The sequence below is a fragment of the Pseudophryne corroboree genome, chromosome 1 (genome assembly GCF_028390025.1).
Source record: "Pseudophryne corroboree isolate aPseCor3 chromosome 1, aPseCor3.hap2, whole genome shotgun sequence".
Taxonomy (NCBI): Eukaryota; Metazoa; Chordata; class Amphibia; order Anura; family Myobatrachidae; genus Pseudophryne; species Pseudophryne corroboree.
Genome location: NC_086444.1, coordinates 592,986,033 through 593,000,327, shown reverse-complemented (window position 1 = coordinate 593,000,327; position 14,295 = coordinate 592,986,033). Strand labels below are relative to the sequence as shown.

The 14,295-nt window shown below is 50.1% G+C and overlaps 1 long non-coding RNA gene across 1 annotated transcript in view; it reads left to right on the top strand.

The window, feature by feature from the left end:
- Positions 1-2,232: 2,232 nt before the first annotated feature.
- Positions 2,233-14,295, top strand: part of LOC134926355 (uncharacterized) — an 85,489-nt gene continuing 73,426 nt past the window's right edge. The window contains exon 1 of the long non-coding RNA XR_010177539.1: positions 2,233-2,312. This is a non-coding gene — a long non-coding RNA (uncharacterized LOC134926355). The remainder of the gene's footprint in view (positions 2,313-14,295) is intronic.

Genomic DNA, 14,295 nt, shown 5'->3' with positions numbered 1-14,295 from the left:
CTCGCTGTTTATCCTGTATGCACCCAACAAGCTGGGTGCTCCTGCTTCTAAGCAGACTATTGCTCGTTGGATTTGTAGTACAATTCAGCTTGCACATTCTGTGGCAGGCCTGCCACAGCCAAAATCTGTAAAAGCCCATTCCACAAGGAAAGTGGGCTCATCTTGGGCGGCTGCCCGAGGGGTCTCGGCTTTACAACTTTGCCGAGCAGCTACTTGGTCAGGGGCAAACACGTTTGCTAAATTCTACAAATTTGATACCCTGGCTGAGGAGGACCTGGAGTTCTCTCATTCGGTGCTGCAGAGTCATCCGCACTCTCCCGCCCGTTTGGGAGCTTTGGTATAATCCCCATGGTCCTTACGGAGTCCCAGCATCCACTAGGACGTCAGAGAAAATAAGATTTTACTTACCGATAAATCTATTTCTCGTAGTCCGTAGTGGATGCTGGGCGCCCATCCCAAGTGCGGATTGTCTGCAATACTTGTACATAGTTATTGTTAACTAAATCGGGTTATTGTTGTTGTGAGCCATCTTTTCAGAGGCTCCTTCGTTGTTATCATACTGTTAACTGGGTTCAGATCACAAGTTGTACGGTGTGATTGGTGTGGCTGGTATGAGTCTTACCCGGGATTCAATATCCTTCCTTATTATGTACGCTCGTCCGGGCACAGTATCCTAACTGAGGCTTGGAGGAGGGTCATAGGGGGAGGAGCCAGTGCACACCACCTGATCCTAAAGTTTTTATTCTTGTGCCCTGTCTCCTGCGGAGCCGCTATTCCCCATGGTCCTTACGGAGTCCCAGCATCCACTACGGACTACGAGAAATAGATTTATCGGTAAGTAAAATCTTATTTTACTTGGCGTGTGTCTCACATTCATGACGTTTTTAAGTTTAGTACGGCCAAACTGTTGGCCTGTCTACAACAGGGCCTGGACTTAGGCCTGCGTCTGGCCTCCCTCAAGGTTCACATTTCTGCCTTGTCGGTTTGGTTTCAGAGAAAGATTGCCACCCTACCTGATGTCCATACATTCACTCAGGGTGTGTTAAGGATTCAGCCTCATTATGTGCCATCTGTGGCCCCTTGGGACCGGTTGGTGGTTTTGGAGGCCTTGCAAGTGTCTCCCTTTGAGCCAGTTGCCTCTGCTGACCTTACGTGGCTTTCCATTAAGGTCCTGTTCTTGCTGGCTATTACTTCAGCTAGAAGAGTCTCGGACTTGGATGTCTTATCCTGCAAGTCTCCCTGATTTTTCACGTGACCGGGCGGTTCTTCGAACGCGACTGGGTTATTTACCCAAGGTGGTGTCTTCCTTCCACCTTAACCAGGAGATTGTGGGTCCGGCCTTTAATTCTCCTGAGTTGTCTCCCAAAAAACGGTCTTTGGATGTGGTACGTGCTCTCCGTATCTATGTAAAGAGATCTTCCTCCGTTAGGAAATGTTTCTCTTTTTGTATTGTTTGGCTTTCACAAACATGGCTGGCCTGCTTCCAAGCAGACTTTGGCCAGATAGATTAGAATGGTGATTGCACATGCTTATGTACAGGTTGGTCGTCCGGTTCCTGCTACAATTAAAGCCCATTCTACTCGGTCGGTTGGACCTTCTTGGGCAGCCCCCCGTGGTGCGACCCTTGAACATTTGTTCAAGGCGACTACGTGGTCCTCGGGGACAATGTTTATTAGGCTCTGTGCCTTCTATACCGCCGCTTCCCAGGATGTTTCCTTTGGACGCTGGATTATTATGCTTGCTACAGTGCGTCCCCTCCCATAAGGAACTGCTTTAGGACATCCCCGATGTTAATCCTTGTGGAGCCCAGTGTACCCCGCAGCAGAAAACGAGATTTATGGTAAGAACTTACCGTTGTTAAATCTCTTTCTGCGAGTTACACTGGGCTCCACAAGGCGCCCACCCTGACGCACTTATCTTCTTTGGGTTGGTATTAGCATAGCCGCTGACACCCTCTCCTGCAGTGAGTGTGTGGTGTAATTGGCTACGAGCAATTGTCGTCTCTGGTACCTGCTACTGCATTAGACTGGTTAACGAAACTGAGCTCCTGTGCATGGAGGCGGGGTGATATAGGAGGCGGCGCTATGCATCTTGGGAAGAAGGTCAAAGCTTTGAGCCTGTTGGTGCCTCGGATCAAGATCCTACTCTACACCCCGGAGCCCAGTGTACCTCGCAGAAAGAGATTTAACACCGGTAAGTTCTTACCATAAATCTCGTTTTTTATGTTTTTTTAGGTGAGAGAAATCTGCATGGAACTTTCCCCACGCAAGCCACTCTCCTGGCAAAGCAAAGCTCTCATGGCATTACAGGAGGTCAGCATTAGTATCAGTGTAAATGCTCACTGCATTCTGTTTGGTTAATCTTAGAATTGTGGCTCATACGCTAAGATCTGGTACGTCCGGTCGCCAAAGAGCTCACAGAGCTGTGTTATGTCGTAGTGACTGTGAGAGAATCTGTTTTCCTTGCAGTAATTCGAAATGGTGAATACTGTCGGCCATAGGGGATGTAGTTATGTGCAACAATACCGACGTCACCCATACCCAACCCGGCCATAGCTATAGATATGGTGCATGGTACTGCTAATCTATTGGGCTTATTCTGAGTGGCAAGCAAAGTGGCTATAGTGGCCGGCAGCTGCATAAGTCCGATATACTACTCTATGATGTGAATATTCGTTCCACTAATGCAGGAAGTTGTGCCCGCGCCACATAAGTCCCGCCTCAAAGCACCCTATTTCATGGCAAGACCTATCTGGGCAAGTTGCATCAGACTACGGATGGGCATGTGCAACAATGTCACTTGTGTGCAATAACTAATTGCAAAGAGAGATCTGTGCGACAATGTGTTTGTAGCCATGGTCTGTATTACCCCCACTGATATTACACATAAATACCCTGGTTCTTACCCTTTTCTGCCGCCCATTGATTGGTATTACCCACATTAATATGACACAATTATCGTGGTAGGCAATCTGCGGCACACAGCTGCGGTGGAACTACATAACCCACGTTTTTAGTAGGCCCTAACAGCAAAACTGTGGCAGAGCAAGCTACGATGTGTATTTCCACAGCAGCTGGAGTGCCACAGGTTCCCTGCCTCTGACATAAGTACTGCCCAGCTCTAGCCCAGTCTGCATTACTCCCAAAAGCGTGTTATGTGTTGCTTGAATTATACCCGTGGCCATAAAATAAATAAATATATATATATATATATATATATATATATATTAAAATGGCCCAGCTTTACCCCCACACTGCTTCCCAATAACCTATATCACTTCCTGTGACACACATAATGCCCCTGCTCTGCCTTCCCCCCTCCTCCCCGACTGCTCCCCAATAACCTGTATTATTCCCTGTGACATACATAATGCCCCAGCTCTGCCCCCTCCCCCCCCACACTGCTTCCCAATAACCTGTATTCCTCCCTGTGACACGCATAATGCCCCAGCTCTGCCCCTCCCCACTGCTTTCCAATAACCTGTATTACCCCCTGTGACACACATGATGCCCCATCCCTACACCCCCAATACTGCTTTCCAATAATCTGTATCACTCCCTGTGACACACATAATGACCCAGCACTGCCCCCCCTTGCTTCCCAATAACCTGTATTACTCCCTATGACACACATAATGCTCCAGCTCTGCCCCCCCACTGGTTCCCAATAACCTGTATTTCTACCTGTGACACACATAATGCCCCAGCTCTGCCCCCCCACACCCACACCGCTTCCCAATAGCCTGTATTACTCCCTATGACTCACATAATGCCTTAGCTCTGCCCCCCCACTGCTTCCCAATAATCTGTATTACTCCCTGTGACAGACATAATTCTCCAGCTCTGCTCCCCCCCCCCCCCCCCACTGCTTCCCAATAACCTGCATTACTCCCTGTGACACACATAATGCCCCAGCTCGCCCCCCCCCCCCACACACACTTCTGCCCAGTAACCTGCATTACTCCCTGTGACACACATAATACCCCAGCTCTGCCCCCCCGCCACACACTGCTTCCCAATAACTTGCATTACTCCCTGTGACACACATAATGCCCCAGCTCTGCCCCCCCCCCCCCGCCTGCTTCCCAATAACCTGTATTGCTCCCTGTGACACACATAATGCCCCAGCTCTGCCCCCCCCCCCCCACACTGCTTCCCAATAACCTGTATTACTCCCTGTGACACACATAATGCCCCAGCTCTGCCCCCCCCCCTACTGCTTCCCAATAATCTGTATTTCTCTGACGTCCTAGTGGATGCTGGGAACTCCGTAAGGACCATGGGGAATAGACGGGCTCCGCAGGAGACTGGGCACTCTAAGAAAGATTTAGGACTACCTGGTGTGCACTGGCTCCTCCCCCTATGACCCTCCTCCAAGCCTCAGTTAGATTTCTGTGCCCGGCTGAGCTGGATGCACACTAGGGGCTCTCCTGAGCTCCTAGAAAGAAAGTATAGTTTAGTTTTTTTTATTTTCATGAGACCTGCTGGCAACAGGCTCACTGCATCGAGGGACTAAGGGGAGAAGAAGCGAACCTACCTAAGTGGTGGTAGCTTGGGCTTCTTAGGCTACTGGACACCATTAGCTCCAGAGGGATCGAACACAGGACCCGACCTCGTCGTCCGTTCCCGGAGCCGCGCCGCCGTCCCCCTTACAGAGCCAGAAGCAAGAAGGTGGTCCAGAAAATCGGCGGCTGAAGACTTCTGTCTTCTCCAAGGTAGCGCACAGCACTGCAGCTGTGCGCCATTGCTCCTCATGCACACCACACACTGCGGTCACTGATGGGTGCAGGGCGCTGGGGGGGGGCGCCCTGAGCAGCAATACTAACACCTTGGCTGGCAAAACTGGCACCATATATAGCCCCAGAGGCTATATAGGTGCTTTTTAACCCCTGCCAGAACTTTACATTAGCGGGAGAAAGCCCGCCGAAAAAGGGGCGGAGCCATCTCCCTCAGCACACTGGCGCCATTTTTCCCTCACAGCTTGGCTGGAAGGAAGCTCCCTGACTCTCCCCTGCAGTCCTGCACTACAGAAAAGGGTAAAAAAGAGAGGGGGGGCACAAATTGGGCGCAGTATAACTATATTATGCATCTATAAAGGGAAAACACACTTCTTAAGGTGATATCCCTGTGATATATAGCGCTCTGGTGTGTGCTGGCATACTCTCCCTCTGTCTCCCCAAAGGGCTTTGTGGAGTACTGTCCTCTGTAAGAGCATTCCCTGTGTGTCTGTTGTGTGTCGGTACTGCTGTGTCGACATGTATGAGGAGGAAAATGATGTGAAGGCGGAGCAAATGCCTGTGAATGTGATGTCACCCCTGCGGGGTCGACACCTGTGTGGCTGGACTTATGGAAGGAATTGCGTGAAAGTGTCAACTCCTTACACAAAAGGTTTGACGACATAGGACAGCCGGCTACACAGCTTGTGCCTGTTCCAGCGTCTCAAATGTCATCAGGGGCTCTAAAACGCCCGCTAACTCAGGTGACAGATACAGACGTCGACACGGATACCGACTCCAGTGTCGACGATGATGAGACTAGTGTACCCTCCAATAGGTCCACCCGTTACATGATTGAGGCAATGAAAAATGTTTTACACATTTCTGATAATACCCCAGGTACCACAAAAAAGGGTATTATGTTTGGTGAAAAAAAACTACCAGTAGTTTTTCCTGCATCTGAGGAATTAAATGAGGTGTGTGAGGAAGCGTGGACTTCCCCTGATAAGAAATTGATAATTTCAAAACGATTATTGGCAGCGTACCCTTTCCCGTTAGAGGACAGGTCACGTTGGGAAACACCCCCTAGGGTAGATAAGGCGCTGACACGCTTATCAAAAAAGGTGGCACTACCGTCTCCGGATACGGCCACCCTGAAGGAACCTGCTGATAGAAAGCAGGAGGCTACCCTAAAAACTATTTACACACACACGGGCATTATATTACGACCAGCGATTGCATCAGCTTGGATGCGCAGTGCTGCTGCTGCGTGGTCAGATTCCCTGTCAGATAATATCGATACCATGGATAGGGACAATATTTTGCTGACGATTGAGCATATAAAAGATGCAGTCTTATACATGCGTGATGCACAGAGGGATATTTGCCGGCTGGCATCAAGAATAAGCGCTATGTCCATTGCCGCCAGAAGGGGGTTATGGACTCGGCAATGGTCTGGCGATGCCGACTCTAAGCGGTACATGGAAGTTTTGCCCTATAAAGGGGTGGAACTGTTTGGGGATGGTCTGTCAGACCTCGTTTCCACAGCTACTGCTGGGAAATCGACCTTTTTGCCACAGGCTACCCCACAGCAAAAGAAAGCACCGTATTATCAGGTACAGTCCTTTCGGCCCCAGAAAAATAAGAGGGCTAGAGGCTCATCCCTTCTGCCGAAGGGCAGAGGTAGGGGGAAAAAGCTGCAGCACACAGCTAGTTCCCAAGAGCAGAAGTCTTCCCCTGCGTCCGGTAAGTCCACAGCATGACGCTGGGGCTGCTCAGGCGGACACGGGTACGGTAGGGGCCCGTCTCAAAAATTTCAGCGCACAGTGGGCTCTCTCACAGGTGGATCCCTGGGTCCTTCAAGTAGTACGTCAGGGGTACAGACTGGAATTCGAGACGTCTCCCCCCCGCCGTTTCCTAAAATCTGCCTTACCGGCAACTCCCTCTGCCAGGGAGGCAGTGTTGGTGGCTATTCAAAAACTGTATTCACAGCAAGTGATTGTCAAGGTACCCCTCCTTCAGCAAGGAAAGGGTTACTATTCCACAATGTTTGTGGTACCGAAACCGGACGGTTCGGTGAGACCCATCTTAAATTTAAAATCCTTGAACACTTATATCAAAAGGTTCAAGTTCAAGATGGAATCGTTCAGGGCGGTTATTGCGAGCCTGGAGGAGGGGGACTACATGGTCTCCCTGGACATCAAGGATGCGTACCTACATGTCCCCATTTACCCTCCTCACCAGGAGTACCTCAGATTTGTGGTACAGGACTGTCACTATCAGTTCCAGACGCTGCCGTTTGGGTTATCCACGGCACCGAGGGTCTTTACCAAGGTAATGGCCGAAATGATGATACTCCTTCGCAAGAAAGGAGTTTCAATTATCCCGTACTTGGACGATCTCCTGATAAAGGCGAGGTCCAAGGAACAGTTTATAGTAGGGGTAACACTTGCTCGGGAAGTGCTACAACAGCACGGCTGGATTCTCAATATTCCAAAGTCACAGCTGGTCCCGACGACACGTCTTCTGTTCCTGGGAATGATTCTGGACACAGACCAGAAAAGAGTGTTTCTTCCAGTGGAAAAAGCCGAGGAGTTGTCATCTCTAGTTAGAGACATCCTAAAACCGGGACAGGTATCGGTACATCAATGCACACGAGTCCTGGGAAAAATGGTAGCTTCGTACGAGGCAATTCCATTCGGAAGGTTCCACGCAAGGACTTTCCAGTGGGACCTGTTGGACAAATGGTCCGGGTCCCATCTCCAGATAAAACAGCGGATAACCCTATCGGCAAGAAACAGGGTGTCGCTGCTGTGGTGGCTGCAGAAGGCTCATCTACTAGAGGGCCGCAGATTCGGAATACAGGACTGGGTCCTGGTGACCACGGACGCCAGCCTTCGGGGCTGGGGGGCAGTCACACAGGGAAGAAATTTCCAAGGACTGTGGTCAAATCAGGAGATTTCACTTCACATAAATATTCTGGAGCTAAGGGCCATTTACAATGCCCTAAGTCAAGCAAGACCCCTGCTTCAGAACCGGCCGGTGCTGATCCAGTCAGACAACATCACGGCGGTCGCCCATGTAAACAGACAGGGCGGCACAAGAAGCAGGAGGGCAATGGCAGAAGCCACAAGGATTCTCCGATGGGCAGAGAATCATGTGTTAGCACTGACAGCAGTATTCATTCCGGGAGTGGACAACTGGGAAGCAGACTTCCTCAGCAGGCACGACTTCCACTCGGGAGAATGGGGACTTCATCCAGAAGTTTTCCGAATGCTGGTCAACCGTTGGGAAAAACCACAGGTGGACATGATGGCGTCCCGCCTAAACAAAAAGCTAAAAAGGTATTGCGCCAGGTCAAGGGACCCTCAGGCGATCGCTGTGGACGCTCTAGTGACACTGGGTGTACCAGCCGGTTTATGTGTTTCCTCCTCTGCCTCTCATACCCAAGGTACTGAGAATAATAAGAAGGCGAGGAGTGAGAACTATTCTCGTGGCTCCGGATTGGCCAAGAAGGACTTGGTACCCGGAACTTCAAGAGATGCTTGCAGAGGACCCTTGGCCTCTGCCGCTCAGACAAGACCTGCTGCAGCAGGGACCCTTTCTGTTCCAAGACTTACCGCGGCTGCGTTTGACGGCATGGCGGTTGAACGCCGGATCCTGAAGGAAAAAGGTATTCCGGAGGAAGTCATCCCTACCCTGATCAAAGCTAGGAAGGATGTCACCGCAAAGCATTATCACCGCATTTGGCGGAAATATGTTGCTTGGTGTGAGGCCAAGAAGGCCCCAAAGGAGGAATTTCAACTGGGTCGTTTCTTACACTTCCTGCAAGCAGGTGTGACTTTGGGCCTCAAATTGGGGTCCATTAAGGTCCAGATCTCGGCCCTGTCGATTTTCTTCCAGAAAGAACTGGCTTCACTGCCTGAAGTTCAGACTTTTGTCAAGGGAGTTCTGCATATTCAGCCTCCTTTTGTGCCCCCAGTGGCTCCTTGGGATCTCAATGTGGTCTTGGAATTTCTAAAATCACATTGATCTGAGCCACTTAAGACTGTGGATTTAAAATATCTCACGTGGAAAGTGGTTATGTTGTTGGCTCTGGCTTCAGCCAGACGGGTGTCAGAATTGGCGGCTTTGTCCTGTAAAAGCCCCTATCTGATTTTCCATATGGATAGGGCAGAGTTGAGGACTCGTCCTCAGTTTCTCCCGAAGGTGGTATCAGCTTTTCACTTGAACCAACCTATTGTGGTGCCTGCAGCTACTAGGGACTTGGAGGATTCCAAGTTTCTGGACGTAGTCAGGGCCCTGAAAATTTATGTTTCCAGGACGGCTGGAGTCAGGAAAACTGACTCGCTGTTTGTTCTATATGCACCCAACAAGCTGGGTGCACCTGCTTCTAAGCAGTCTATCGCGTGCTGGATTTGTAGCACTATTCAGCTGGCGCATTCTGCGGTGGGACTACCGCAGCCTAAAAATGTGAAAGCCCATTCCACGAGGAAGGTGGGCTCATCTTGGGCGGCTGCCCGAGGGGTCTCGGCTTTACAACTTTGCCGAGCTGCTACTTGGTCAGGGGCAAACACGTTTGCAAAATTCTATAAATTTGATACCCTGGCCGAGGAGGACCTGGAGTTCTCTCATTCGGTGCTGCAGAGTCATCCGCACTCTCCCGCCCGTTTGGGAGCTTTGGTATAATCCCCATGGTCCTTACGGAGTTCCCAGCATCCACTAGGACGTCAGAGAAAATAAGAATTTACTCACCGGTAATTCTATTTCTCGTAGTCCGTAGTGGATGCTGGGCGCCCATCCCAAGTGCGGATTGTCTGCAATACTTGTACATAGTTATTGTTACAAAAATCGGGTTGTTATGGCGAGCCATCTGTTCAGAGGCTCCATTGTTATCATACCGTTAACCGGGGTTCCTATCACGAGTTATATGGTGTGATTGGTGTGGCTGGTATGAGTCTTACCCGGGATTCAAAATCCTTCCTTATTGTGTCAGCTCTTCCGGGCACAGTGTCCTAACTGAGGCTTGGAGGAGGGTCATAGGGGGAGGAGCCAGTGCACATCAGGTAGTCCTAAATCTTTCTTAGAGTGCCCAGTCTCCTGCGGAGCCCGTCTATTCCCCATGGTCCTTACGGAGTTCCCAGCATCCACTACGGACTACGAGAAATAGAATTACCGGTGAGTAAATTCTTATTTACTCCCTGTGACACACATAATGCTCCAGCTCTGCCCCCCCACCCCCCACTGCTTCCCAGTAACCTGTATTATTCCGTGACACACATAATACCCCAGCTCTGCCCCCCCACTGCTTCCCAATAACCTGTATTACTCCCTGTGACACACATAATTCCCCAGCTCTGCCCCCCCCACTGCTTCCCAATAACCTGTATCACTTCCTGTGACACACATAATTCCCCAGCTCTGCCCCCCACTGCTGCCCAATAACCTGTATTACCCCCTGTGACACACATAATGCCCCAGCTTTACCCCTCACTGCTTCCCAATAACCTGTATTACTCCCTGTGACACAAATAATTCCCCAGCTCTGCCCCCCCCCACTGCTTCCCAATAACCTGTATTACTCCCTGTGACACACATAATTCCCCAGCTCTGCCCCCCCCCACTGCTTCCCAATAACCTGTATTACTCCCTGTGACACACATAATTCCCCAGCTCTGCCCCCCACTGCTGCCCAATAACCTGTATTACCCCCTGTGACACACATAATGCCCCAGCTCTGCCCACCCCCACTACTTCCCAACAGAGAAAAACCCAGGCAATGGGAAATGGGGGAGTGGCTGGCCGGACGCAGGGCGTGTTTGTGACGTCAAAACAGGAACTAAACAGACTGAAGTGATCGCAAGGAAGGAGTAGGTCTGCAGCTACTCTGAAACTGCTTGAAAAAATGTCAGCACTGTTCTGCTAACCTTTCGTTCGCACTTCTGCTAGGCTAAGATACACTCCTAGAGGGCGGCGGCTTAGCGTTTGCACTGCTGCTAAAAGCAGCTAGCGAGCGATCAACTCGGAATGAGGGCCAATGCCTGAACACACACTGGCCGCACAGAGCAGGGTACTTGCACAGGATGGGTGGGATATAGAGGACACAGACAGGATATGGGTCAGGTATATGAGAGAGGGGCACAGTTCATATATAAACCCCATGTGCAGATATGAACTGTGCCCCCTTCTTATACCTGACCCATATACTGTTCGTTTTCTGCTGTGTATCCCACATCCTCTACTTACCCATGGCAGCCTCCAGATGTATCTCTCCCCCCCACCCCCAACCGTTCTTAGGGCCTAATTCATGTTTTTATTGAATTGCACAGCCTCAAAGAAACAGCTGTGCAGTTGACATACAAATGTAGCCAGAGCCGTCTGTACGAGACTTGGCCTCGGATCACCATTGCGACCATCAGTCTGGATTTCTCTATCGTCCTAGTGGATGCTGGGGTTCCTGAAAGGACCATGGGGAATAGCGGCTCCGCAGGAGACAGGGCACAAAAAGTAAAGCTTTAGGATCAGGTGGTGTGCACTGGCTCCTCCCCCTATGACCCTCCTCCAAGCCTCAGTTAGATTTTTGTGCCCGGCCGAGAAGGGTGCAATCTAGGTGGCTCTCCTAAAGAGCTGCTTAGAAAAGTTTAGCTTAGGTTTTTTATTTTACAGTGAGTCCTGCTGGCAACAGGATCACTGCAACGAGGGACTTAGGGGAGAAGAAGTGAACTCACCTGCGTGCAGGATGGATTGGCTTCTTTGGCTACTGGACATTAGCTCCAGAGGGACGATCACAGGTACAGCCTGGATGGTCACCGGAGCCTCGCCGCCGGCCCCCTTGCAGATGCTGAAACGAGAAGAGGTCCAGAATCGGCGGCAGAAGACTCCTCAGTCTTCTTAAGGTAGCGCACAGCACTGCAGCTGTGCGCCATTTCCTCTCAGCACACTTCACACGGCAGTCACTGAGGGTGCAGGGCGCTGGGAGGGGGGCGCCCTGGGAGGCAAATGAAAACCTTTTTTGGTTAAAAATACCTCACATATAGCCTCCGGGGGCTATATGGAGATATTTAACCCCTGCCAGAATCCATTAAAGAGCGGGAGACGAGCCCGCCGAAAAAGGGGCGGGGCCTATCTCCTCAGCACACAGCGCCATTTTCCCTCACAGAAAGGCTGGAGGGAAGGCTCCCAGGCTCTCCCCTGCACTGCACTACAGAAACAGGGTTAAAACAGAGAGGGGGGGCACTAATTTGGCATTAGAAATATATAAAAGATGCTATAAGGGAAAACACTTATATAAGGTTGTCCCTATATAATTATAGCGTTTTTGGTGTGTGCTGGCAAACTCTCCCTCTGTCTCTCCAAAGGGCTAGTGGGTCCTGTCCTCTATCAGAGCATTCCCTGTGTGTGTGCTGTGTGTCGGTACGTGTGTGTCGACATGTATGAGGACGATGTTGGTGAGGAGGCGGAGCAATTGCCTGTAATGGTGATGTCACTCTCTAGGGAGTCGACACCGGAATGGATGGCTTATTTAGGGAATTACGTGATAATGTCAACACGCTGCAAGGTCGGTTGACGACATGAGACGGCCGACAAACAATTAGTACCGGTCCAGACGTCTCAGAAACACCGTCAGGGGTTTTAAAACGCCCGTTTACTTTAGTCGGTCGACACAGACACAGACACGGACACTGAATCCAGTGTCGACGGTGAATAAACAAACGTATTCCTTATTAGGGCCACACGTTAAGGGCAATGAAGGAGGTGTTACATATTTCTGATACTACAAGTACCACAAAAGAGGGTATTATGTGGGATGTGAAAAAACTACCGTAGTTTTTCCTGAATCAGATAAATTAAATGAAGTGTGTGATGATGCGTGGGTTCCCCCCGATAGAAAATTATGGGCGGTATACCCTTTCCCGCCAGAAGTTAGGGCGCGTTGGGAAACACCCCTTAGGGTGGATAAGGCGCTCACACGCTTATCAAAACAAGTGGCGGTACCGTCTATAGATAGGGCCGTCCTCAAGGAGCCAGCTGACAGGAGGCTGGAAAATATCATAAAAAGTATATACACACATACTGGTGTTATACTGCGACCAGCGATCGCCTGAGCCTGGATGTGCAGAGCGGGGGTGGCTTGGTCGGATTCCCTGACTAAAAATATTGATACCCTTGACAGGGACAGTATTTTATTGACTATAGAGCATTTAAAGGATGCATTTTCTATATATGCGAGATGCACAGAGGGATATTTGCACTCTGGCATCAAGAGTAAGTGCGATGTCCATATCTGCCAGAAGATGTTTATGGACACGACAGTGGTCAGGTGATGCAGATTCCAAACGGCACAAAGGTGTATTGCCGTATAAAGGAAGAGGAGTTATTTGGGGTCGGTCCATCGGACCTGGTGGCCACGGCAACTGCTGGAAAATCCACCGTTTTTACCCTAAGTCACATCTCTGCAGAAAAAGACACCGTCTTTTCAGCCTCAGTCCTTTCGTCCCTATAAGAGTCATATCTGCCCAGGGATAGAGGAAAGGGAAGAAGACTGCAGCAGGCAGCCCATTCCCAGGAACAGAAGCGTTCCACCGCTTCTGCCAAGCTCTCAGCATGACGCTGGGACCGTACAGGACCCCTGGATCCTACATGTAGTATCCCAGAGGTACAGATTGGAATGTCGAGACGTTTCCCCTTCGCAGGCTCCTGAAGTCTGGTTTACCAAGGTCTCCCTCCGACAAGGAGGCAGTATGGGAAACAATTCACAAGCTGTATTCCCAGCAGGTGATAATCAAATTACCCCTCCTACAACAAGAAAAGGGGTATTATTCCACATTATATTGTGGTACTGAAGCCAGAAGGCTAGGTGAGACCTATTCTAAATCTAAAAAAATTTGAACACTTACAAAGGTTCAAATCAAGATGGAGTCACTCAGAGCAGTGATAACGAACCAGGAAGAAGGGGACTATATAGTGTCCCGAGACATCAGGGATGCTTACCTCCATGTCCAAAATTTGCCCTTCTCACTAAGGGTACCTCAGGTTCGTGGTACAGAACTGTCACTATCAGTTTCAGACGCTGCCGTTTGGATTGTCCACGGCACCCCGGGTCTTTACCAAGGTAATGGCCGAAATGATGATTCTTCTTCGAAGAAAAGGCGTCTTAATTATCCCTTACTTGGACGATCTCCTGATAAGGGCAAAGTCCAGGGAACAGTTGGAGGTCGGAGTAGCACTATCTCGGATACTGCTACAACAGCACGGGTGGATTCTAAATATTCCAAAATCGCAGCTGATCCCGACGACAAGTCTGCTGTGCCTAGGGATGATTCTGGACACAGTCCAGAAAAAGGTGTTTCTCCCGGAAGAGAAAGCCAGGGAGTTATCCGAGCTAGTCAGGAACCTCCTAAAATCAGTGCATCATTGCACAAGGGTCCTGGTAAAGATGGTGACTTCCTACGAAGCAATTCCATTCGGCAGATTTCACGCAAGAATTTTTCAGTGGGATCTGCTGGACAAATGGTCCGGATCGCATCTTCAGATGCATCAGCGGATAACCCTATATCCAAGGACAAGGGTGTCTCTCCTGT